The sequence below is a fragment of the Desmodus rotundus genome, chromosome 5 (genome assembly GCF_022682495.2).
Source record: "Desmodus rotundus isolate HL8 chromosome 5, HLdesRot8A.1, whole genome shotgun sequence".
In the NCBI taxonomy this organism is placed as follows: Eukaryota; Metazoa; Chordata; class Mammalia; order Chiroptera; family Phyllostomidae; genus Desmodus; species Desmodus rotundus.
The window spans coordinates 124,711,154-124,738,506 of NC_071391.1; the positions used below are offsets into that span (position 1 = coordinate 124,711,154).

The 27,353-nt window shown below is 45.1% G+C and overlaps 1 protein-coding gene across 2 annotated transcripts in view; it reads left to right on the forward strand.

Moving 5' to 3' along the window:
- PRKCE (protein kinase C epsilon) overlaps positions 1-27,353 on the forward strand; it is a 470,124-nt gene that overhangs the window by 204,235 nt on the left and 238,536 nt on the right. The window lies entirely within an intron of this gene.

Genomic DNA, 27,353 nt, shown 5'->3' on the forward strand with positions numbered 1-27,353 from the left:
CTGGCCACCCCTACCCCTCCATGGTTGATTCAGGCCACGTTTGCTTTTGATCTATACTTCACCACCCTGACCTGTCGGTTTTGCTTTTCCCACTCCCGAGCCTTTGCAGATGCTGGTGCTTCCGCCTGGAAGCTCTTCTCCGCCAAGCTGACAGTTTCTCGTTTCAGTTTGGCAATTCTTCGTTTTTGGACTAGAGTATCTGGTCTACTCAAATTTAATGTAATTACTGATATATTTGGGCTTAGACCTAACATTTTACGATATTCTTTCTACATGTACCCTGGTCTATTTTTCTTTTTCGCTCCTTACTTGTTTTGGGCTGATTTTTAAAAATCACTTGTTTTCCTCATTTACTAGTTTGTAAAATTGTATTCTCTCTCTCTCTCTCTCCCCCCCCCCACTTCTCTTTTTAGTGATTACCTTGGAAATTACTACTTCAATATATTTATGCCTGCTTATCAAATTTTAAGTTAATCAAACTTTTACCCTCTTTCTGGATACTACCAAGACCTTAAAATAATTAATTACATTTACTTTCCCTATGGTCATCTTATATACTATTGTTGATGAAAATTTTATGTTAAAGGAAACTCTAGTTTAAAAATATTATAATTATTGTTTTCTGTAGCCAATATTTATGTTGCTATATCCACATATTTACCACTTTGTTTGCCTCCTATTCTTTCTTACATTTCAGAATCATCATTTGGGATAATTTTCTTCTGCCTAAAATACATTTTAGTGTGCTCACAACAAAGTCTTGGTTTTGTTTGTTGGACATTTTTTTCAGTAACTTTTATTCTTGGTTTTTTTTCCAGCAGAGAATTCGGAATGGGGATTTATTTTCATTCAGCATGTTAACAGTGTCAGTCCATTATCTTGCATTGTTGTCATCGAGAAGCCTCCTGTTTTCAGTCTGTCTCTCTTTTGAAGTTAATATATTTTTGTTTTGTTTTTTCAAGATCTCTAAGATTTTTCTACTTGTCTTTGATGGCGCACATTTTCATAATAATGTGTCTAAGTTTAATTTAGAATCCAGTGGGCTTTTAAATTTACATACTGTTATCTTTCAAAAGTTCTGGAAAGTTATCTGCCATTGTCTCTTCAGATACTGTCTCTACCCCATCCTTTCTTCCTGTCTCTGGGATCCTGAGTAGATAAACACTGTTTTCTCACTCTTCTTTCTACATCTTTGATCCTCTCTTCTGTACTTTCCATCTTTTTGTCTTTCCCTGGTGCACACTGGGTAATTTCTTCCAACCTTTTAAGTCTTTCTCCAGCTGTATCTAATTTGATATTAAATTCTTCTTGAGTTTTTAAATTTTGCTATTGTATTTTTAATTTCTATTTGGTTCTTTTAAAAATCTCCTAGGTAACTAGGATTTCTGTTCCTAGAAGATATTTTCAAACTTGTCTTTTTAACATTTTAAGCTTGGCTTATAGTCTGATAATTCAAGTACTTGAAGTTATTGGAGCTTTGTTCTTATTGTTTTCTGTTAGTTCTTGCTTGTGGTGCCTTGTTTCCTTGTAGACTTACTTATCATTGGTTCATTGTGCTTAAATTTTTATTTGTGACCTGTCATGAAGGAGGCTTCCTCTGGTGTTTGCTTCTGCTATGTGACTGGGATCCAGGGTCACCTTATGTCAAGTTTAGGGCTCAGGTCTCTCTTATACTCTCTAGGCTGCTATAACAGAATACCATAGATAGGGTGTCTATACATAAATAACAAAAAATTACCTCTCACAGTTCTGGAGGCTAGAAGTCCAAGATCTGAGGCACTGGCAGATTCCATGTCTGGCAATGGCTCACTTCCTGGCTCTCACTGTGTCCTGACTTGGTGGAATGATTAAGGGAACTCTCTGGGGCATAAAGAACATTACTGTCATTAATGAGGGGTCCACCTTCATGACCTAATCACTTTTTAAAGGCCCCACTTCCTAATACCTTTACATTGGGAGTTAGAATTTAACAAGAATTCTGAGTATTTGGTGGAGTGGAGGGAGACACAGACATTCAGTCTATAGCTTGAATAAATATTCCAGCTTTACACTTAAAGGGACTTGAAATAAAACAACAATCAAAGCCCAAAGTGAATATAAGAAAGGAAATAATAAAGATCAGAGCAGAAATAAATGAAATAGAGTATAAAAACACAATACAAAAGATCAATGAACCCAAGAGCTGATTCTTTGAAAAGTTAAATAAGATCGAGAAACCTTTAATCAGACTCATCAAGAAAAAAAGTTTCTGCACAGCAAAGGAGACCATCAATAAAATAAAAAGACAACCCACAGAATGGGAGAACATATTTGTCAATACATTTGATAAGGGGTTAATATCCAAAATGTATAAAGAACTTAAAAACTCAACATCAGCAAAATAGGATTGTGTTCTTACTTTCCCTTTCCAATAACTTAGTATTGGTGTATAAAAATGCACTTGATTTCTGAATATTAATTTTGTGTCTGCTACTTTACTAAAATTCATTTATCAACTCTAGTAGTTTTCTGGTGGAATCTTTGGGATTCTCTTTATACAGTATTATATCATCTGCAAATAATGACAGTTTTACTTCCTCCTTTCCAATTTGGATGCCTTTTATTTCTTCTTCTTGTCTGATTGCTGTGGCTAGGACTTCTAGTACTACGTTGAGTAAAAGTGTTGAAAGTGAACATTCCTGTCTTATTCCTGACTTTGAGGGAAATGCTTTTAGTTTTTCCCTGTTGAGTGTGACATTGGCTTTGGGAGGCTTTGATCTTTTGTTTCTGTCCTCTTAATCTTGAAAAAATCTTCAAAACTAAATTTTAGTTTTCCAAGATTGGCAAATACCCTCAAGGTTAAAGGGGCTCCTTGGATTCCTAGATCTTTATTATTATCTTATCTATACTCTGATGCTTTGAAGAAGAATTTTAACAATTTTATCTAGTATTTTTTGGTTATTATTTTTAGTAATACAGTTGGCTCAAGTATCTAGTCTCCCATACTAGAAACTGGATGTCTCACTTTGAATGCCTCTTCTTCAGAGACTTGGCTGAGCTCAGTCTTAATTAGGTCTCCTTGTTATATACTAGCATAACTCTTATTTTTTCCTTCATGACATTTATCTCAATTTATTTTTGTTTATTTTAATGATTGAAAAATCTGTCTGCTGCCTAGATAGCTATGTGAGAGCAGGCACTGATAGATATCTGTATATCTATATATGTGTGTGTGTATCTCATAGTATGTGCACTACGATATATATATTGTAGCTATGGTGTGTGTGTGTATATATATAAGAAAGGAAGTAACACACATATATATACATATATACTTATATATACATATAAGAAGGGAAATGATACATATATACATATATATATATATATAGAAAGCAATGATATACATACATCATAGCTAGTTCATAGCATGTGCACAATAAATATCTGGTCTCTAGAAAAATGAGTGCAATAGAGTATTGTTGATATGTAGGTACTGGCTAGATGCAAAGGACTACGGTGGTTGAATTCAGTTCTGTAAAGAAGCACTATTGGTCACATTTTCATATTAATAAGAACTAGGTATTAAGGGTTCATAACAACTCTTTCAAGATTTCAGGGTGCATTTGCCTTCAGGAACTGCAGCCGGCATCTTACTGTGCTCACCTTCCCTGCTCTGCGCATTATCCGTTGGAAGAAGGAGAACCACAGAGCGAAGACAATCCATATATGGAACATGCTGTGTTTTACCTTTATCTTGTACATCCTGAAAAACAAAGGATGAGGCGATGCTGCAATCCAGGTGTACCCATTTGAAATCTACAGGCGTTCCAGGCCTCATTACTATTTTTAGTAATATGTAACACCAATGACCTTTATGTACCCAAGTAAGAGATTTATGGCTATAGTTATTATTTGTACTAGAATATAAAAGTCATTGTATTCACAGTGCTTAGTAGGCTCTCAGTAAATGTGTATTAAGTAATTATAATTAATAATAGCCAACTCTTATATAGTGCATACTGCATCCCAAGACGTATTTTAACCATGTAATATATAGTAATTCATTTAATCATCTCAACAATGGCATGTTGTGGATGCTATTATCTTACCTATTTTTACAGATGAAGAAGCTGAGGCCCAGTGTGAGGGAGTAACCAGGTATCACAGTATGGGGCAGAGCCAAGATTTGAACACAGCGCTTCTGATTCTGGTGTCTGTTTGTAGTCTTACACTGTACTGTTGCAAGGAACGAGACTGAAAGATGAGTGGCTTTTCTGAGGCTACCCAGTGCTACATGCGTGGTCAGTTTAACCAGAGACTGGAAGCTCAGTGGTAGCCTGAGGACCTCTGGGTGTACGGAGCTCCGTGCACAGTCTCAGTAGAGACAGTTCCCTGCCTTCACTGGGTTTATGGGCTGTTTCCAAAAAGCTGATGTGTGAGGTCTGACTAGCTAAGGGAAAAAGGTATTTCTGTGAAATGTAAGTAAATATTTTTTTAAAGTTTAGAGATGAAATCGCTCTGTTCTAGCTATTTCTCCTCTTTGGTGACTTATCTCACTTCCTAACTCTGCAGTTAGTGCTACCTGGAGAGCAGGTTCTGCATTTCGGGGTAAGGCTGTCCTGTTAGAATGCCTCCGTGTGGGGGCTGTGAAGGGGCACAGACGGGTTAGTGCGACACCCTTGCCCTCACAGTCTCAATCACACGGTGGTCTGAGGCAGTGACCTAGGGGGTTGCTTCGTTGGATTAGTTACTCTGTGGTGCTGGGTCCCCCTACAACCGCTGGGATTGAAAAGTACAAAGATGCCTTGGGGACTTGCATTCCCCAACTCCAGGGAAAAGTGCTGCTTGGGGAACTGTTATTGCAGAATAAGCAGGTGTCGACTGGCTCTCTCCCAGATGCTTTTCCTCACCTTGATTTTGGGTGGACATTTTTCTTTCTTGAATTATCAGAAAAATTGGCCTGACTCTCAATGTCTCCCTGATCCTAGGGGCCTGTCCACAAATAGGGAAGGATAAAGAGGAAAATGAATGGAAAGAGCCTGCTCTATGAGCTGGGATTTATGATTCCTCCTGTCCCTTTGGGCCTGCACTGAGCTTTTCTTTTGAAATCTCCATGTGGCACATCTAAGTCTGCTGGTTCCAGGGCAGCTCTGGCGTCTGTCATCGCCCCTGGCAGGATGAACCTGTGTGGAGGAAAGCAGGCCCCATTCAGGACTTGGAAGTTTTTAATAAAGCTGGCCACTGCTCGGAAATGTCGAGTTTGCCACTGGTTAATCTGGCAAGGCTGGACTGAAACCACACTCCACAGCAGTGTGTGGTGATGACCAGTCATAGCAAAAATATTTGACTCTCTGGGCCTTACATCTTAGTGGGGGAAGAAAAGTCCTCACGTATTCAACTTCACATTTTAGCACTGTTTTTAAGTGTTTGCTCTCTCTCCTCCAGCCATCCACGTGCGTGTCCACTGTGTGTGTTCACCGCATTTTAACCCTGCCATTTGGGGGGCTGCCTTAAACAGATTGCTCATGAATAGAGCCAAGGACGGATTTTGACTTTGTAGGCATTACCTGGTCACTGGGTTTGCATCAGTGGGCAGCTGCAGCACGCTGTGGAGCAGTCTAGAGAGGACTCTGAGGGCCTGCAGGGATGACTCCTGGCTGGCCCCGTGGTGTGGGAGTCAGAGCTTATTATACCACCAGCTGTGGCCAGTGGATAATGCCCGGAGGGAGCCAGGCCTAGAGTCTGGAAGGTTCCTCCTCTGGTAAGCTCCCTCAGCGAGGTGGGCTGGTAGACTGCTTAATGGCCTTTGTCCCTACCACAGTTTCTAGAATACCTGTTTTTGTGAATTGTCAGGAACCAAGACTCTTGGGAACATCTAGGGGCCCGCCACCAGCACTGTAGTAGGTGGAGGAGAAAGTCTGGGGAGATGGCCTAGAATAGCAGCCAGTTAGCAGAAGGAAAGGGTTCTGGGTTCAAGTTCTATCTCTGTCTTTGGGCAAGTGTCTTGACCTTTCTGACTTCAGTTTCCTCTTTGGTAGAGAAGACACTATTTGTTGAAAGGATGCCTTTAATTTTATTGGTGAGTAAATCAAGACCCACAAGTGACCTGCCCAAGGTTCACAGTGTAAAGACAGGATGACAGTGAGGAAGGAGGTCTGGGTTCACGTCTAGGTCCCCCTGTATGGCTCCTGTGGCCCCAAGAACACTTAGTGTCTTTACTGGATGCCTAGGACACTGTTATAGGAATAAAGGGAGGCAGTGGATGTCTTATAAACTGTAAGGAATTTTACAGCCACAGAACATTTCCACATTTACAGCTTCTTGGCCACTGAGAACCTTAGAGTCCCTGGCCTATGAGCCCCTGAAGTGATTTTTAAAAAATGTTTTCATGGCAAGTATTTTTTCCTGTTAAAAAAATTTTTTTATTTGTTGATTTTAGGGCAAGAGAGAGGAAAGGAGGAAGAGGGAGAGAGAGAGAGAGAGAAAGAGAGAGAAACATCGATTTGTTGCTGCACTTATTTATGCATTCATTGGTTGATTCTTGTACCCTGACCTGGGACAGAACCTGCAACCTTGGGTATAGGGTCAATGCTCTAACCAACTGAGCTACCTGGCCAGGGCCTCATGACTGGTTTCTCTGATTACAAAAGTCACACTTACTTGTGGTAGAACTTCAACGCGGACAGAAGGGTGTAGAGTGAAGCATGAAAGACACCCCTGTCCCCAATCGACGCTACTCCCCAGAGCTGACTTCTGTTAACTTTTCTGTAACCTTCCAGAAATTGCCTGGACACATGGACGCGCACAGACATATATTTACATAAGTACATAAGCTGCACCTACCCACTCGTATATGGGTCATAATTTTTTCACCAAGGGCCCCGATGATGAAGATTCAGGGCGTATTCAGTATTTCGATTTTTAGAAGCAGTGCCATGGTGAGCAGAGATATACTTCTATCTCAGAACACCTGCCTTGAAAACAAATGTTGAAAGCGGTGCCTAGTGGCACAAAGCTTTCGTATTATCTCCCTTGCACTTGGCAGAATCTCTCCTCAAAAAGAATTATGTTGTTAATACTGTGGTTTTCCACTGCTCCACCCAGTTAAATTTAATAACACCATGTGACTTCCAAATAAAATGATGTGTGTGTCTAGAGGGAAGGGACCTGACAAAGCTTCTCTCTTTTTTTTTCTTTTTTTTTTAGATCCCAGAGAGTACAGCAAAGCTCTCTTCAGAAGGCCCTGTGTTCAGAGCCCTTCTGCCTGGAACTTTTGTATTTGCAGCTCACCCTCTTGTCCTTAAAGGAAGCTGTTACCAGTAATCAGGTGGTAGAGAGTGGCTGTGTGTATTTTTAAATTTGTCTTCCTACACACAAAACAAGCCCGGCAACTTCATTTTAAAGAGCACTCAGTCTGCATGAAGGCAGCTATCCCTTTGATTGCGCTTGGCCTGGCTATTTGGGCAGTTCATAATCATACCATAACTTTTTTTTTTTTTTTTGCCTGTCGTTGACGACAAATGAGGTTTAGTTTTCTAGTTAAAGCAAACACTTTCAACATCCTAAAGCGCATATTTGGGGTTAGACCAACCCCTATGATTCCGTGTTGCAGTGTGAAATGGTTTCTCTTATGGTTAAAAAACGCACAGATTTATGGGGTTTTGCTGCTTTGATTTTATGTTGATAATGATTTCATGATTCTCAGAATGTTCTTTACATGTAAGAAAATTTAAGAAGTTAAATCTTAAATGCACTAGGGAGTCTTAAAGGAATCCTGTGGAGTTATGTGTTTTGTTTTAATGAAGGTCTTTGTTTGTGTGTTTGTTTTGGTCATGTCAATCAAAGAATCAGGTGTGGAAGGGTTGCCTCCACACCTCAGGGCCTGGACCCTTTCCTCCGGACTCCTGGCCCTTGTGCTCCCGTTCCTGCCCCTCGTGCTCCCGTTCCTGCCCCTCTTTCTCTCCCTCTCTCCCCTCCACCGCCTCCTCCTCTACTCATCACGACAGCTGCCTGCGCCTCTCGCTACCACCCAGCTCTTCCTGGCAGATGTGACTCTTACCTGCCCTGCCCTGTGGGCTCTGGGCCCCACATGCTTGGTGACTTCTCTCCTGGGCCCTGGAATGGATGGCGACTGATTGCAGAATTGTCCTCAGCCAAGTGAGCTCTGACTGCTGGCGACTCTCACTCCCCTTCTGTCACTTGTCCCAGTTTCTAAGGACTCCTTCTCTGCACAGAGCTAGGGGCTCTGAGCTCCTTCCCCTTGGTCAGGCAGCTGCCTGCTTTCCTGTCTGTTAGACCTTTTCTTCCTGAGAACCCCTGCCTTGTGGCTGTGTGTTCTCTGAGAGCAGCACTTAGAGATTGTGTCAAGAGGATTAGCCTCAAGGGGACACGGAGTTTTAAGGCTAGAAGTGAAGCAAACCTGCCACACCGACTTCCTGTTGTGTCAAAAACTGAAGAAGCAGGAGTGATGCTTCCTTAAAAACAAACAACAGCAGCAAGAAAAGCCCAGAACTCTGTGGGTCCAGGAAACGGTCCAGCCATCTTGTAGGACAGAACACACAGACAAGTGACATAAAAACAGTGACCTTGCAGTGAGTCTTGAGTGTTGAAGTGAAATAACTTTTTAAAAACCTTTCCAGTGCTTGGCTATAATCTAAAGGAAACATTGTACTTCAAGAGCTCTGATTTTTTTATGAAGCTTGTAAAGCTGTGTCTCTAAATGCCAACGTGCTGGAAAGTATGAGTGTTACAGATTTGGCAAGGGTCTCTAAAAGTATGGAAAGAAAGTTTTCTGTCTTGGTTATGATTCTTGTATGCTGATACTATTAATTAGTAGTATAAATGTCATTCTTTAATAGAGTATTCTTTTTTCCCTTCCAAGGCCTTTCAGGCCTACTGACTTCCTTCCTGCCTTCCAGCGAGGTGGGTGATGTCACTGTGTCCACCTGGCAGAACGGGGGTCTGCAACTCAGAGAGTTTAAGTGACATGGGCTGGAATTAGAACCTGGGTGTATTTCGCCTTCCTGTGAACTCTGATGACTGGGTTTTGCATGGTTTCTGCCTCTAGTGGCTTCTAACACACAGTTGCAGCATTACCGCATCATTACTGTGTGGGAGGCAGGCGTCTGTGCTGACTTGACCTGGGATGCATGCTTGCTTGTAGAAGGTCAGCTTTGCAGGTTTCTAGCTGTTTGGATGCAGGCAGCCATACAGGAGACTTCCTACATGGACGGAACATAGACAGTGGGGAATCCCACCGCCATCAAGGAGAGACCGAGAGGTTAGAATCTATGGGGTCTCCAACCCTCAGCCTATGGGCTGGATGCAGCCCAAGGTGGCTATGAATGTGGCCCAACACAAAATTGTAAATTTACTTAAAACCTTTTTTTTGCTCATCAGTTTTTGTTAGTGTTTGTGTATTTAATGTGTGGCCCAAGACAACTCTTCTTCTTCCAGTGTGGCCCAGAGATGCCAAAAGGTTGGACACCCAAACGACAGCTTGCCTTGGAGTGTTGGCCCCAGTTCAGTTGCAGAGAAGAATTCACTATCGCAAACTTAGGGAGGAAGGGATTTGTGGTAGGGACTAATATGGCCTGAAGAATTAGCAAGAGTTCTGAAGACACAGGTCTCCAAGTGGAGGTTTGGGGAATGAGTGTCCCAAAGCCAAACTAAAGAGCTGGAGCCACCAAGGAAGCTGCTGCCTCTTTCACAGTCCGAGGTGGCTCCCCAGGGCCACAGTGGGAGCACAATGATCGAGGGGCTCCCATGATCACAGCCACGTCACGCTGCTATGACTCATACCTGCAAATGGGAGTGCTGCTCCTGCTTCCTGACACCCATGAAGCTGGCGCCTAGATGCCAACACCTTGGCTAAAGCTGTCACAGAAGAACCAGGTGTTTCCTGGACTTTGCTTGCCGAGCAAATGGCAGCAACTGCAGAAGTGTGGTCTCTGCCTCACTTTTGCTTCCCAGACTTCACACAAGTACCTCTGATTGCCCCACCCTAACTCACATCTGGAACCTAGCTGGAAGAGATCTGGGAGATATGGCTTTAGCTTTCCATCCTCTGCAGGGCAGGTGGACACACTGGGAGGAAGGTAGAATATGTTGAAAACCAGTCCCTCATGTCCTCTGTGCTCAGGGATGAGTAGAAATGCACCTTGATAACCAGAATCAGCTGCAGAGGACAGAACTGAGGTTATAGCCAGAGCCTGGAGAGGTCATGCATCTGAGGGGTTGTGTGTCGATGACCCCTAGATAAACAGGCAGCAAAAAGCCACAGGATTGCCTCTGGCTTCTGCTTCACTTCTTTGGGACTGTTAAGCTATAGCCACAACATCCCAAGGGGATGAGGGGGGCTTCTAGAGAACTCTACTTTCACTGGATGTTATTAGCGGAAATGATATGCTAAAAAATAGTCTTAATTGCAGTCTTTACTATGCTGAAGTGTGCGTGAGTCACCCATAGGGATATAGCATGCAGAGGTTCCTCAAACTTATTTGGCCATAGGAAAGCCCCGCTTTTAAAGGATGCAGAAGTAGTGTTTCCCCACATTCTTGAGAAATGCCATCTCAAAGAGGAAGGCAGGGATTACCTGGAGAAAAGATTCGTTTTCTTAACAGGGAATTGACTTTTTCAATAGCTTTGATCAGGAACGTTTGCCGTCAGAATGATAGGATTCTTCAAGGGAGGGTGGCGCTCTGCCCTGCAAAGAGAACCAAAGGGGAGGCCCAGGGAAGTGAGCCTGTGTGGACAGGGGGAGTCTTCTTAGGAATCCAGACAGCCTGAGAGTCTTCTTTAGGGGCCTGAAAAGGGAGCCCTGTAGTCACCAGTAGAAGTTACAAGAGTAATAAAGCATTAAGCAGTTGGAGAGCTCACCTTATATGTGTCGGCCTATTACAGAAGCAGATGGTATTACAGAGAAGGGACTACCTGTAGCTCAAGCAGAATAAGGGCAGCTGAGTAGGGAGCTCAGGGTCTCTGGTGAGAGTGTGCTGGGCGGAGGAGGGGATGGAGGGGTATGAGGGCAGGAGACCGCCATGAGTGACGCCTGTGGCTGAGCCTGCATGAACTGCATGACGGCAGGAGAAGGCAGCCCCTGCATATAAGGGTTTGCAGCCAGGACAGCAAAGCCCCAGAGACAGTGATGAGAATTGGACCATCAATACATGTAGTCAATCGGTAAGTGCCAATCAGATGATGCAGGAGAGGGTAGAAGAAGATACCCTTTGAGATGAACTTATATCTTATAGTGCATCTTTCATTGATATGAATTTCTATCTTTAACTGTCAAAGAGTGTGTGGCGTGTGTGTGGCGTTCTCAAGCAAGTCCTTTGGGAAGTCGCAGTTTAAGCATTGAAACAGGGCACGGGCTGTTTGAGAAAGAACACAAACCTGAGTGTGCACCTCCGCTTCCTAATACAAGGTGGGTCCCCACAGGAAGTCCATCAGACACACTTTCTGTAGAGGTAGATGCAGCCTTCCCAGGCATAGGGAAACGGGAGTTTGCTGAAAGGTGGGAGTTATTTCCACACCGCCGTGAGCATGTTTCTGATGCCCTTAACTTGTTACATGTTCTGATTTACCGACCCTGGAGTTGTGGGATGACAAGGTTTCCATGTGAACAAACGTATGTCACGGTGCCAGCTGCTTCTCCAGTTACCGTCACGAGCAGAGTGGGTGTGGAAACGGCGTGAGCTCACAGTGGAGAGTATCACCCCTTCCCCCTTCTCTGTCCCTCTGGCTCAGATCCCTCAGTGGTGATTCCTTACTGAAGCCCCCCTTTCCCCTGTAACGAGCACTTCCATAACTGGAGGTTTCGCATCATTTCTAAATCTCAGCTTCTCAGGGCTTTCTAGGTCCAGAGTAATTTTTACCACACAGTTACCAGAGACCACAATCCCCTTCTGTTCATGATTAGTCATTTAATGTTGATATTATCGAATCTTCTAAAGTATTTATTATGGAACATTTCAATATCAGAATTAGAATAGTGTAATAAATCCCCCGTACCTATTACCAGCTTGAGTTATCTACTTAGACATGACCGGTCTTGTTCCATCTATGCTTGTACCCATTTTCTCTTCCCCCTGGAGATACAGTGAAACAAAAATTATCATAAAAGTATATATTTTAGTGTTATTCTGTTCCTGTTCGTTCTCTACGTTATCTCTTAACGCTTTTGCAAAATTTTGTAACCATTGCAGCCGTAGGACTTTTCACTCACTGGAGGGCTTCTCAGAGTTTTGCCTCGAATAATAAGTCATATTCAGGTCACACTACAGGCCCACACAGAGAGCCTGCTCTGCCCAAGGTGCTGTGCCGGGTGTGGGAACCGATCAGGTTTTGTTGGAAGGGGCGGAGCGGGCGGGCGTAGGAAATGTCAGCCTGCGTAGTAATGGCGCTTGCAGTCCGGTTAGTCCTTGGGACGCTGGCAAACAGAAGTGAGCGCAAGTCAGGTGCCCGCTGAGCCTGTGTTCAAACGTGCTAGAGTGGTTCGGCAGAGCAAGAGGCTGTGTGGATTGGGTGTCTGGGGACAAAGGCTTGGAGGAGGGGCACAGAGCATGGATCGGTTTGGTACTTTTACCCTATAGGAATGTGTTGGGAGCCTGTCGAGAACCTACAGAATCCCTGGCCTGGACTGCGGGTGGAGCACTGCGCTCTGCCAGACCCCAGGAAGCTCAGCCCTAGCTGGACCACAAAAGCTCCCTGGCTCAATCGCACCCCTGAGGCTGGCCAGCACCTTTGGGTGCCTTCTCTGGGATTGAATTCTAAATTGTCTCTATATGTCCTTGACAACCTTCAAGTTTCAAAGTCCCAGGTGGGAGTGTCTGATTGGTGGAGGTAGGTCACACACCTGAACAGTGGCTGCCAGGGGGAGGCAGAAAGGAGGTCTGGCTCCTTCAGCTTCTCTAGAAGGCATGGGCCCTGCTTTCATCCAGAAGCACGGGTTGGGGGGATCCCCCCAGGTAGACAGGGGTATAGATGCTAAGCCCCCAAAAAGATAATGGGTCCACTGTGAATATCACCATCATCTTGGACTGATTCCTCTCCGTCATTCCCAGGACAGTCACCTGGTCTTCCTTTTCCTTAAAAAAGCCATTTGCATCTGCTGGCTCCTGTTTTTCCATTTCCATGGCAACTGCCAAGAGCCCAGGTGCCCCAGTGCATCTCCTGTGCAGCATTCCTGCTTCTAGTTGCTCCCACCTCCAGTCCTTCCTACACAGTGGTACTGCTCCACCAAAACAGCACGGTGGCTCAAATAATCTTTGATATCCTCCTGTTGCCTGGGAAATAAAGGCTAACTGCTTACATTGGGCCTGCCTTCCACAGTCGGCGTCTGGTCTCCATTTTTAGCCGTGTCTGTCATTACAGAAGAGCAGGTCCCCAGACACATCCTGTACCTTGCCAGCTCTGTGCTTCGCTCCATGATAGCTCTGTTGCCCAACAGGCCGTCCCCTCTGCTCTCTCTGCCTAACAGAATCCCTGTTCTGCTCAGGGTCTGCTGGCCTCCCCGGAGAGAGGTGTCCACTTTCTTCCAGCTCCTGTGGCACAGGGTGCATTGCTTACTGGGCCCTTTCTTGTCTCACACCCATTCACTCAGACCAATGTGCTCAGTGGACAGCGTGCGGCAGGCTTTGTACTTCTCTTCTGTGCTGTCACAGTGCTGGCCCACGGGAGCTCGCTAGATATTTGATTTTTGATTTTTTTTACAATAAGAAAATGGGGAAAAAAATAGAAACGTGGAAGGTCCAGTGTAAAATGCAGAGGCAAAAGTGCATTGTCATAAGCCCAAGTCAGCCAAGTTGGCGTGCGAGGTGAGTGTGGGAAGATGGGGCAGTTCAGGGCTGCATGAAGCAAATGGAGGCCTTTTGGTTGTGTGCTCCCGGGTGTACTTGGAGGGCCCACCTGGTTTGAAAGGATGCTCTAGAGGTGGCCCTGAGTTAAGCAGCGAGTTTTTCCAGTGACTCAAGTGTGTGTCTGTGTAAATAGAAATGAGTGGCAGGTACTTGAGCAACATTGGCTGCTTGATGGGATTTACCAGGCACACGATGCGGGAGGATTATTCTCACAGCTCGCACTTTGATGTGTAACTTTGATATGTATCCTCGTGCTCTTTGCAGAAATGTGTTAACAGTCAATGCTGTGTCCCTGGCGTTGCTGTTGACTGATGATTTCTCAAGGGAAACATCCCCAGGTGGCTTAGGGAGCGACCATGAACGTCAGCCTGAGCTTCTGGCTCGTTTTCCCATTAGCCTCATTCAGCTGTTCAGAGAAGTGTTGAAAAGGGCCCCAGATTTGGGCTGACTCTTTGTGTCCCTCACAGAACCCTCAAGGCCACATGCACAGCAAAGTTTGGGTAGGGAAGAGCGAGAAGGTAGAGCTGGGAAAGGTTGGGGCACCTAGAGAGCGTTCAGCTGGGCAATTTCATGGAAACAAAAGGAAGGCCCATTTCTTCAGAGAACTTGTGGAGAGTTGGTAGTAGAAGGGAATGACCCTTGAAAGTGACCGCTGCCCAGTAGGGTCCGTGTGCAGGGAGCTCATGGGAAAGGTTATCTGTGGGGATCAGCTTCTCCCTCACCACAGCCTGACTCACGTCCTTCTGCCCAGGGCCTCCTGAGTGCCCAGCCCCTCCCACCTCAGGGGTTCCTCTTGTTTGGACGCTCAGCGATCCCACAGCAAGCACCTACTTAAGTCGTAGGTTCTTTATCTGTGGAAAAGCCAAGTTTCCCAGCTAGGCCGGAGCTCCAAGTCCCGGGTTGGTTTGTTCTATGTATGCCCAAGGGCCCTTAGCCCCGTGCCCGGCAGCAGGTGAGAAGCTGCTGTGGGGGCTGGGCCTCTAGGGCCATAATCCTGCCTCTTGCTTCCAGCTGAAGGACTTACAGGCTAAGTCTGCTCATTTGTAAAATGGAAACAAGTGTATGTCAGATCAGAGAGGGTCACGTGCACTGTGCCCATAGTGGGCACTCAGTGCACTGGCTGGGAGGCCACCCCTCTGACACCCTGCAGCCCATACATGTGGTCACACAGGACTGGGACATGCAATAGCTGTTCCATACGTACATGTCTGTTGATAAGTGGTGATGAGAGTTGTTGTGATATCAACTTTTGAGGATCTCTTTTAGAGCTCTGAGTTCAGCCTGCAAGCATTCAGAACTAGAACCACGGGGTGTGGGGGGTGGCCTGGAACTTGTCTTATTCAGGGTGATAAAGGAAATAGGTTGTTTGATAAAGGAAGAGCAAGAGAACTGATGCTTTGCTGAACAATGAATTAATGCCAGGTAGAGATATCTAGAGAGGAAGCTGAGTGTCTAATAGTGGTAAAAATTAATAGGGTAAGTTTAGGTTAAAGGGAAAATAGATTGAATGCCTGGGAGTTAACACTGAAGCATCCCCTAAGATGAGAGGCAGCCTACAAGGAGCTGGGGAGGGCAGATGTCTGCAAGGTACCCAGGGTGTCTGAGCTAAAGTGTCCTTTCCCCTGGAGTAGGGGTCATAAGGCTGTTTCACAGAGTTGATGTGAAGACGGGATTGGAACAGTGTATAAGAAATACCCTCTGTGTTGCCTGGCTTGCTGTAGTTCCCTTCTACTTCCCCCTAAAATAGAAAAAAAAAAAAAAGATCACCTTAAAAGTGATCTTGCCGATGTCCTCAAGCTGGATAAACTTAGGAGCTTAGGTAGAGAGGGGCGCACCGAGGGCGTCAGTTGTGCGGGTTTGGACGCATGTCGAGAGGATGGCTGCTGAGAAATGAGACAGGTCTCCCCCCCAGGGTAAGTGGTGTAGGCTGGGCACATCTTCACAAGTCGATGTCCGTTCTGTTTCCTTCTTTCATGCATGAGCACTACAAGTTGCAGGTAAGCTCCTCTAGAGCTGCGGTAACAGCAGCTCTCCAGCCGCAGTGAGTCTGCGCCCTGCATACTGACTTTGGGAGTTTCAGCGAGAAAGGAAGGGCTTTCTGTTAACACTTCTATTAGCCAGGGAGGGAAGGCCCAGCTGTCTTTATGTGCCCTGTTGCCACTGGGCTGGACCCCGGCCGTGGGGTTATATGATGCAGCCAATCCAGGCAACATTGCCACAGGTGCTTTTAAAACGAATAACTGTAGGCCACCAGGAAAAGCCTGGTTCATCCTTTACTTCTTTAATTTGATTAGAGAAAAAATGCTTTGCTTAGTTTATGCAAAGTGATCATGGTTTACTCATCATTTGGTAGAAGTCACTCCTAAGGCTCGCAGGATAGATGGTATCAGCTTTTCCATCTCAGCCGAGTTAAATTTTGCTGATCCTTTGCACTCTGTCAGGGAAGAGGCCACGGTTCCCATCCCAGAGCGTTAGGAAAGCAGGAACCGTCTGCGCACGCCGAGGGCGGCGCAGGGGCAGGGGTAGAGGAGTACTGGGGAGGGTGGAATCGCTAATACAGAAGGGCAGGGGCACGGGCCAGGGGTTCCAGAGGAGCTGTGTGTGGGCTGCAGCTGAGGTGCACTGTGTAAATGTGTCCACAAGGAAGGGCTCGGGTGCGGGAGCCACTTCTAATAAGAGTCCCAGAGCTCTATGCTGGTTGTCCTGGGTGTGCCTACTCTAGGCGGTCATCTACGGAGCAGTGTTTATAACCTTGAAGTTGCCCCTGCGCGGGGTAAGGAGATCTGGGTTCTAGTTCTCTAATTTTCGAACTGGCTCTGTCACCTCCTCCAAGTCCCTTAACCTCTTTAAGGTACCCGTACCTCTTCGTAGGTTGGTTAAATGGTGTCGTCCTCCCAACCCTGCCTATAGATGGTCTGCACAGGCTCTAGGGGCAGAAATGGAAAGTCATGGACTTTAAGGGGCCCTGGCTGACAAGGAGCTCAAGGACCTCTTTGCTCCTTTCTCTCTCCTGGAAACCTTGGCTCCCAGTCCTCCTGCCAGGACAGTATGACCACCTAAATGCCTGTGGTTCCCTGTCGGGTTTTTTTTTTTTTTTTGTATTCTCCTTCCCCAGCTTTTTATATACTGGGTTTACACATTTCAATCAAGAAATTGGCTCTTTTTTGGTAAACAGCGTAATGTACAAATTTTCCTTATAAGACAGGAGGCAATTTTGGGTCAGTTGTACCCTTATCAAAGTAGTAAAGTACACAATTACTTTTACTTGAACAGATTATAGAGAAAACACATACAATTGGTAAATAATCCTGACCTATATATGTACGTGTTTGTAGTAGCCAGAGGTGACCCGCTTGTGATCCAGAGCTTCCTGTGCAGCCTTTAAGTGAGAGGTGAAAAACAATAATTACCATTAATAACTGGGTTGGGAGATCTTTAAATATAATATGCTCATTGAAAGAGCTAAAATTATATTAAACATTCAAGTGATTTAGAGAACTTTCCACTCTTTAGTTTTATAGAAATATAGGCAGTGATATCTGTTTTATCCACCTATCTATCCATTTATCTGTCTGTCCGTCTGTCCGTCCATCCATCCATCCATGCATGTGTGCATATCACCTTGGCCAACATTTTTCAGACTGTATCTCGTGGGAGGCAATGACTTGAAACTTCTTTAGGATACCAGTGTCCCCAGGATAAAGCTTGGAGACCACTGTTCAGGGCCGTGTGACGAATCAAGGCCCCTCTTTTTGGTCAGGCTGCCCGTCTTGGCCCATGCTAACAGGAATAAGTCGTTTGATGGTTTTATTTTACATTTTTATTCTGAAAATCTGAGAAAAGCTTATATAGGTCAGATGGATGAATGAGTAGCTAGTGTTACAGACCGTAATGCATCTGAGGATCTTCGGGGGGGAAAGGCACTTTTGCCCACGACAACTGCCAGATGTCTGGACGCGCACCAGAAGGTGATGCCACATTTTCCACAGCTGCACTCGGTGACTTGCGTGGCAGGGATGATCTCTGCCTCCTCCCTTGGTCTGCCTGGCTGAAGTTAAGAGGGGTCAAGGTCAGTTTGGCGGAGACTTAGATGGAGGAAATGTTGCAGTATGGGGTATGATTTAAGAGAAACAGTTCTTGAGCCACCCAAATATCTTTTTTATTGGTCTTTCAGAAATCCCTCTCACTAGAGATTCAGTTCTTTGAGTTAAGAATTAGCTTTTAATACCAACCACTGCTGACCAGGGTGTGGTGAGAAGGACACCCTGATAAACTGCTGGAAGGATGTAAATGTGCCCAATCTCTGTTATAATTTGGTAATATGTGGGACAGTCACTTAAGAAGTACGTATCTTTTCCTACCCAGCAGTTCCACTTCTACCAATTTGCGCTAAAGACATAGCCGGGCACGCACCCAAAGGCACATGGACGGTCCCTCCACTGTGGCCTCATTAGTGACAGAGACAGCTCGTTGTAGCCTAAGTCTCTTTCTTAAAAAAGGATTGGTTGAATATAGTTTGATATGCTTATACAATAAAATTCTATGCGATTATTTCAAATTTTGTTGTAATATTATCTTTAAAGGCTTGAAATAATACCCAGTATTATTGAATGACAAGAAGCAAATTCCAAGTAATGTAAGCTCATTTTTGTAAGAAAAATAAACACATACAAGTAGAAAACATGAGAAGTTATACATTAAAATGGTAAAATTAGTTATCTCTGAATGAGAATGTAATTTAAAATGTTTTCTTTAAAATTTTAATAAAATAATTATATATTAATGGTATAAAAATGAAAGATTTTTAAAGGTAACCTTTCTTAAAGTATAAATATTCCCTAAGTGATAGAAAACTGTATTAGGTACTTATTGCTGTGTAACAAATTGCCCCCAAACTTAGCTGTTTTACACAATAAACATTTATTTAGCACCTTGTTTCTGTGGCTCAGGATTCAGGAGAAGCGTAGCCTGGTTGTCTCTGGCTCAGGGACTTGCGTGAGGCTGCAGCCATTTTTCTGGCCTGCTCTGCAGTCATCTGAAGGCTTCAATGGGGCTGGAGGATCCCCTTCCAAAACGGCACTCTCACATGGCTGTTGGCAGGAGGCCTCAGGTTCTAGCCATGCAAATCTGTCCCTGTGGCTGCTTGAGTGGCCTCACGGCATGGGGCTGGCTTCCTTCACAGACAGCGATCAAAGAGAGCGGGCGGAGGTGAAGCCACAGTGGCTCTTAAGACCTAGTTTCTGAAACCACATATCGTCACTTCTGCTTATTTATTCATTAGCATCAAGTCACTAAGGCCATCCCACACTTGAAGGGGAGAGAATTAAGCTCCATCTCTTGAATAGAGGAGCATGAAAGAGTTTGTGGACATATTTTTGAACGACCACAAACACATGAACCCATTTGCCATCATTTAGCACATTAGTGTGATTATGATCTACCCACCGAGCGCCGTCTCTCCTCTGAGTGGGTAATTGGGAACAGTCCTAAAGGATGAGAGTCTGGGTTTTGAGATTCAAATATGTTTGGGTAATATTTAAGGACCAGGGAGCTACTAACCAAAAGAGAACTGGGTTTTTGGAATCGGGCAACTTGGTTGTACAACGTATTGCTCACATACTGTCAGTAAGTCAGGTTTCCCCTTGGTTTTCTTATCAGTTACGCTGGGGGTCAAATAAACGAGTGCAGTTGAGAGCCTTACGTAAACTGTCAAATAATAAAGGAAGCTGTCTGTTGCTTTCATTGTTACCCCTACTGCTGTTATTGTTGGACGGGGAACCAGTGCAGCAGACGGGGAGGAGGGCGATATAGAAATGGGTTGGGGTGCAGAGAGAAGGAATAGAAAATTTTCTAGTCAGGTTGGTATCTCCTAGGGACAGCCGCACAGCAGGGCTGGAGAAGGTCGTCTCAGCCCTGAGCTGACGTGAGGCCTTGACCATTACAGGGGTTCCGTGAAGGACTTCCGTCTCCGGTATTCAGAGAACACGAAGGCCTAGTCCATGGAAAAGGCAGCAGCCAGGGTGGAAAATGCCAAGAAGGCAGCATCCTCTCACCTCTACAGAGAAGCTCCCGACCTTCTTAGATTGGTCATCCATTCATTTATTGTTTCAGGAAATGTATATTCATTCCCAGCTGGGTGCCAGGCTGGGGAGACAGAGTTAGCTAGGCCACACCTTTTTCTCTCCAGCCTCCAAATCCAGCAGGAAAGGCTCATGTGTAAACATTCTGAGTAGAAGCCTGAGCCTTGGCCGGTGGCCTCGTTCCCCGAGCCTGGATTTGAGTTTCAGGAAATAGTTTTCTCAGATGGCCTTATTCTCTCAGAGGTCACATAGCTCTGAAAATTTTATGTCTTTGGAAATTAAACCTTTTCCCCTCCACTGATGTTTATAGGCTCCTAGAGTGTTGGGCAAAGATAAAGCCAGGCAATTGCGTTCAGATGGCTGTAATTTCCACTCCTCCTTCCTTCCAAGTCTTAATAGCCAACACCACACAGTTTCCCAGAGGCCTTTCATGCCCTTCCAGGAGCGGCAGGGCCTGCAGTTAGTGCTGCAGGGCAGCTCCCGCCGGAGCCCCCACTTGCTGTTGGCGAGGGCTCTTTGCAGCCACAATAGGCACCGGTGTGGGGAGAACCCAGTGCTTGGTTCTCTTTTACTAATATTTCTAGTGTGAGATGACTCTGAGTATTCAGAAATATTCTTGTGCTGTTAGCCCAGGCTGAACTGTAAAACTGAAATTATTTTCCATTAGCTGTTCTTGATCTCAGACTGTGTGTTAGGTGGTAAGCTGAGTCATACTCAAAGTTTCTTCTCATTAGATCCATGAAGGGATCTACAGCAGGCATAAGTGGGAACTCTTGCTTCAGATAAAACAGAGTTGGCAAAAAAGAAAAGAAACGAACAATGTTGGTGAGGACATGAAGAAATTGGAGCCCTTGTGTATTGCTGATGGGTGGAAAACAGCAGTAAGGCAGGGGTCACCTCAAAAAATTAAACGTGGAATTACCACAAGATTCAGAAATTCAACTACTGGGTGTGTACCCCAAAGAAGTGAAAGCAGGGACTGGAACAAGTATTTGTACACCCATGTTCAGAGTAGCATTTTTCATAATAGCCAAAATGTGGAAGTGACTCCACTGTGCATTGATAGATGAATGAATTAACAAAGTGTAGTATGTACATACAGTGGAGTTCTGTGCAGCCTTACAAAGGAATAAAAAGCTGATATAACAGGGGTGAACCTTGAGGACATTGTGCTAAGTGAAACAAGCTAGACACAAAGGGTCAAATCTTGCATGATTCCACTTACATGAGGTAGGTCCCAGAGTGGTCAAATGTATAGAGACAGAAAGCACAACAGCAAACTGGTTGCCAGGGACTAGGGGGGAGAAGGGAATGGGAAGTCAGTGTTTAATGAGTTCAGAGTTTCATTTTGGGAAGAGTTGAAAGTTCCGGAGAGGGTGGTAATGGTTGCACTACAGTGTGCATTACGTCATGCCGCTGAACTGTACACTTAGCATGGTAAACTTTCTGTCATATATATTTACCACCATAAAATTAAAAATTTTTTAATGTAATTCTTTTACAAATATATGCTGCCAAGCCCTGATCCGGGCACATGAGGGTACAGCCTTGAGCCAGGCAGAGGGCCTGATTGCAAGGAGAACTTTTAGATTATTCTTTACTGATAGGGGATGGATAATAAATATTTAATCAATGGGGAAGGCAGTACAGGTTCTATAAGGACTTTGAGAAAGGAAATTAATGTGATGGAGACCCATGTCTACATGTGAGTGGGTGGGGCGCTTCAGCTGGGATGGCCTGAAAGGACTCTGACGCAAATCTTGAATGATGAGAAATGATTTGATCCATCAAACCTCAATGAGTATATCTGGATTCCATTTTACCTGACATCTTACTGAGATTTCTGAGATACAGAAATTGCTGCAAAATTCAAAACTACTTACAAATTGTGCTTGCAAACCAATGGTGCCTGTGGTAAGTATTCCTAATTGGTTGCTTGAGATTGAAATGGGGGCAAGCAGGGCATCAGTGGCTTAGAGTGTTAAGTCTTCCTTACTGAACACCCACTCTCGGACCTGGCAGTGTTTTGACCCAGGAAATGCATTAGCCGGCTCGCATATTCTTCATTTAATTTTTCCAGGAACTAAATCCAATGAAGTTGGCCACGGGCCTTCATGAAAAGACTTGTATGCCTTTTAAAAAATAATTGATTTTAAAAAATCAGTGTATTACTGGTACTCTTTATCACTTATTTATTGTTCAGATCAGTCTATTTCACCTTGGAAACCAAGGCTATTTATTTAAAACGTTAAGTGTGGAGTTTGAAGATTTTGTTTTATAATTGACTCGAGATGGAAAGAAATGTGCTTCTGCGACAGTGAAGTGTGGACACAGTTGATTTGTACAATGTGTTTTGATTTCCCGTTACGCATTTTAAAGATATCCCTGTCATTGCCCAGATTTTTTTTTAAGGCAGCGCCTTGGGGTAGAAGACGAGAGCTCCCTGAAGACTACGGAAAGGCACTGCTTGGGCCTCGGTTTGCGATGGAGCACACAGGGAAATGTCTGCAAAGCCCTGACCTCCAGCCAGGCACGGGAAGTAGACACAGTAAGAGCACAGGGACTTCAGAGTTTGAGAGTCAGTTATTTGCTGTCTGTTGTTTTTGAGAGGAGCACATAGCGTCTTTGCTTTACCGCACTGATACAGTATTTCCCAGGACTGAAGACTTGCAATCATTGGAATTTCTAGGCTGTACATCCCATAATCCCTGGGAAGTTTGACTGATAAATGAACTGGAAAGTTATTCCAGCTTCAGGAAACTCTCTGGTCCTCTCAAGTCTTATCCACCTCCACTGGTCTGTGCCAGAGTTGGGGTGTCTGCCAGCGGCGTAGTAACCGTCGTGAGGGCCACAGTGCCTGGCGAAGAAGGTGACTCTGAGATTGGTCTTTCATCTTTTGTGGTGCGTGAGTGAAACCAGCGCATGACTCCTTCAGAGAAACCATCATTTCTGAATCCTGAAACAGGTGGAGCACGGGTGCATGAACACACAAAATTCTGCCACCAGCATTTCCCGAAGGCCTGTTGGACGCACAGGCCACCTTGCACTGTGTGGCTATGGTTAAGCCTCCAAGGAGCTTCAAGTCTGGTTGAAGAGCCAAAATATATAGAAATGAAAGGCTCAGAAAATGATAGCAAAAAATTGTTGGGGACGGAGAGAATTCCTCCTCTCTACCCTTCTTTAGTCCTTACAGCTAGACCAATAATAAAATAATAAAATTGACACAAGTCTTGATTAATAGGAGAAAAACCAATTTAATGCCTGTTCATGGGAGGGCCACACTGTGATGCTCAGATCATAAAACGAAACTGAAAGGAATGAACTAACCAGGTACATTTTTATACTCCTTAGACAAGGGAACAATAAATAAAGTTATGAGAAATTGATAAGACAAAGAAGAGTAATGCTTATTAGAAAGGAATCTAATCAAGGTTGGAGTATTCATTAATGAGGAACCTAAACAAAGTAGTAAGTTAGAAAAGAGGTAGTTAAGATTTATTTATACAGACTTCTTTGTTCTGAATTTACTCTAGTTAACTCAGATAAGGGGTGTTTTCCAGGTGTGAGGAGGTCACCTCTCACGTGGGACATTTACCTCCTACGTTCAAGGAAGCCTGCGGGGGTGGAGGGGGCATGGCAGGGGAGAGGGGGTCAAGGTGTCCTTCTGGCACCTTCTACTGGCCAAGTAACTTTAATTCAAAGTGATCAGTATACCAGTGTGGGATGTTTGTGGGCAGCCTATCCTGGCACCTGACAGAATCTAATCAGGATATTTGGATTAAAGTCCTGAGGCCACAGAATGTGTGAGCCAGTGTGCTGGGAACGGCGCACTGGCAATAGTTGCTGAATGAAACTTCACAGAAACAAAGATGGAGGTGGTCACTAGGGGTTGGAGGGGTCAGGAGGTCAGGAAGGCCTCATGGAACAGGTGGAGCGTGGGTAAGACCTTGAAAGAAGACCATGACCAAACAGGTCAAGGAGCAGGGCTGGGAAGACCACTAAAGAACCCAGAGGAAACCCAGACCTAAACTAGGGGGTAGAAGGAAACGTTAACTCCGGTGTTAGCTGTGTTTGAGAAACAGTCATCTGAAGTGTTCTCTTAGGGTTAATAAGTTTTAGGTGGGGACAGTGCAGGCTGGGGGCTGTGTGGTCACATAAGTTGGGAGAGTGCTGGGAGAAGCAACTAAGAGGCTCCTCGCTGCGAGACGCCTCTGGCCTTTCATGAGCTGAGGCTCGCGGTGACTTTCCTAGACTCACTCATCCAGTGTGCAGTTTCCTGCTCACTCAACCGCAGAACCAGGGTTTTTGTTTTGTTTTGTTTTTTCCAGGAGGCTTCTGCAGGAATACAGTTCCAAAGAGTATAATTGAATTGAGGAAATGTTAGCCTAAATAATTTTATTTCAGTGTGTTTTTAGTGCAAGTCACTAGCAATAGGGTCATGTTTTCAGTGGTCTGAAAGCCCAAGGGGATTGCCGGGAAAGGAGTGAGAGGGACTTTATTGAAAGAAACTAGGGAATAAGTGGTCCTCCAAGGCTGTCCAGCCTGGAGTAAAATCCTCTAGGGCCATCTTAGTTCAGAGGTTATCCCTCCATAATAGATGTATAACGTGGCCTTTAAACAAAGTTGTTTTGTTAATGTCATTCCATTTCTTCTCTTCAAATGCGGGGAAGTGTTTTGTATCAACACCACAGCCTCACTGTTGGGACAGAGGACTGGGTTGCTGTGGCTGGGGCTGTGAGTGAAGGTGAAGTTCAAAGAGCTGGCAGGATTGAGGTTGCCAGATAAAATACAGGATGCCAGTTATATTTGCATTTCAGATCAATTCTGCATAACTTTTCAGTACAACTATGTCCCAAATATTTCCTCGGACAGACACACACATGCACACGGTACATTGTTTCTCTGAAGTTGAAATTTTACTGGGCATCTTGTATTTTTGTTTTGTAAATCTGGTGCCCTCTTTCGAGATGCTTGGGGGAAGCCTAGACCCAAAGACCTGAAAATGACTAAAAAAGGTAAAAGCAAATTTAACACAGGTATGTTCCAATTTCTTGTGAGCCCAGGCCCTCCCACCTGGAAGGTGGGTTCCCATGTCCCCAACCGCCCTCCCCACTCCCTTCTCCTCAGTTTGGGAGAGTTTATGTAGGAGGCACTGTAGCCTGGGAGGTATTTTATTTGGCTCACACACTTTTACAACAAATAAATGTAAGAGCCAAAACCTTTCTCAAAACAGGCATAACACACACACACACACACACAGATTTTCAGCTCCTCTTGCAAATGTAAAAACATCACAGTTTCATAGAAAGAAGTCAGTTGTGTCTAAACCTAGAAGTTCTGAAACCAAAAGAACTAGAAATTCCCTGCCTGCTGTGAACGCAGTGTGGGCGGGCCCGGTGTCTGTCTAGGATAGTGATTTTCAGACCATTTCATCTGATGGCACATATGAAGTAATTCCTGAAATTCGGTAGCACACCACAACACATTATCTTTTCTGCCGATCTGACAAATAGGTATAATTTTGGTTCATTCACACTGGACGACTATTGTGTGGGCTCTTGTCATTTTTTTTTTATTTGACAACCTAAAGGAAAAGAGGAAAGTGCCCCTGACTAGTTAGTCAGGTATTGCATGCTTTAAAAATTCTTGCTCTGGTCTAGGGCAAACCTCAGTGGGGGAGAGGGTAAGAAGATAAGGTTACTGAATACTCCCACCCCCTATTTTTGGAATCGAAAATGTAATTGAGGACACCAAATTATTTCACATGTAAAAATGAAACAATGGTCCAAAATGTATCTTTATATTGATCCTAGATGAGAGGAGAGTTGAAAAGCCAGGAGACTGGAGGCTCTGGGTGTTCCTTTCCCGGGGAAGAATGGAAATGTCTTTGCTTCACGTCCAGTGATGATTACGGAAAAGCCAGGGCTTACCTGCTGGCTCTGCTCAGGGATATAGCATCAGCAGGAAAGATAATCAAACTAATCTCTTTGTGGAAAAGGTCTCCCAACGACCTGCTGGGTGGCTGGACCATCTGCCCCAGCTACATACACTCTTCTCGATAACATGCCCCCTCTCCTTTCTGCCCCAGAAACCCACCTTTCCCGCAGTCCTTTGTTGGGACAGGCTCCTGACAGCCTGGGCCTGGGGCAGCCCCCTTACTGTAAATGTGTAATGGTGGGCCCTGGATGGGGGATCAGGGGATGTTGGGGAGCTGGGCTCTGGAGGGCAAGTCTGAGAGCAGGGCATGGAGCTTTTGCTGACCATTGCGCAGACACTGGCCGGGACTCCAAGTCACCTCCGAGGGTACAGTGACACACAGGATCCCTGGCAGCCACCAGCGGTAATCACACTACTGGTGCTTGCTGTATCCTATGGCAACAGCAGCTCCTTGGTAATTCAGTGATGCTGGGGGGCCAGGCAACATTCCAGCCTACTTCCCAGTGGCTGGGGAAAACCCCAGGTCAAGAGCATCCTTGATTTATGGCCAAACTCCGGGAACCTCTTTGCTTGCTCTCTAATATCCCCACCCCCAGTTTTGGAGTTTGATAGTGAGAGGAGAGGGAAGCTCCAAGAAAATGTTATTCTGGAGGTGAAGCTGCACCCTAAATAATGAGTCCATTAGATTCCACAATCAATATCCAGCTTCTAAACATTATGTATATTGATGAGAGGATTGCTAGGAGACTAGTGCCGAGGGAATTGGAATCCATTTTTCTGGGGCCAAATTGGTTGTTGATGGACCATAGTAGACTGTGACTTTAATAATCAGCTAAAAACATCCTGCAGTCCAGTGAAACACAGCTTCAGCACATTCTTACAAGTCGGGTAGAGCAGGGTTTGCACTGGGTCCTGCATCGAGGCTCTGTGCGCCCTTCCTGTGGGACAGATGGGCTGGCCAGGGCTCCAGCTGAAGCCTCGGCTGCTGCCGGGGTGAACAGAGGGCAACAGGCAGGGAGGAGGGAGGCAAGGGGGTAAAACTTCAGCTGTGTGTTGAAGGGCCCACGGGGACGGACTCGCCACTTGTAGTCCACGAACACACGTATCACTTGAACTGCTCTCCCAGCTCTGTTCTTACCATCACCGAGTCGTGAGCTGGGTGAGACGTGGCTCCCACAGTGGGAAATAGTTTCCGTTAAGGTCTTTAGTTCAAGAGGCTCCGTGGGAGGAGGGCTGCGTTTGTGCACAGTGTGGTGTGGTGCGTGTGTGCATATGTGTCTGTGCATGCAGGGGTGGGGCCATGGGGAGGGCTGCTTTCCGTGAAGCACCTCAGTTCCCCCTGCCCTTGTCCCAGGTACAGAGCGTGACATGGTATCTGGTAGTACGCTGGAATCTAGTATGGAATTCTCCTGCTGATTACCTGGCCACAGTCAGTTGGAAGGTCACAAAGGGTGAGTTGAGGAGTCTTGTGCACCTGGACTGTTGTGCGTCTCCG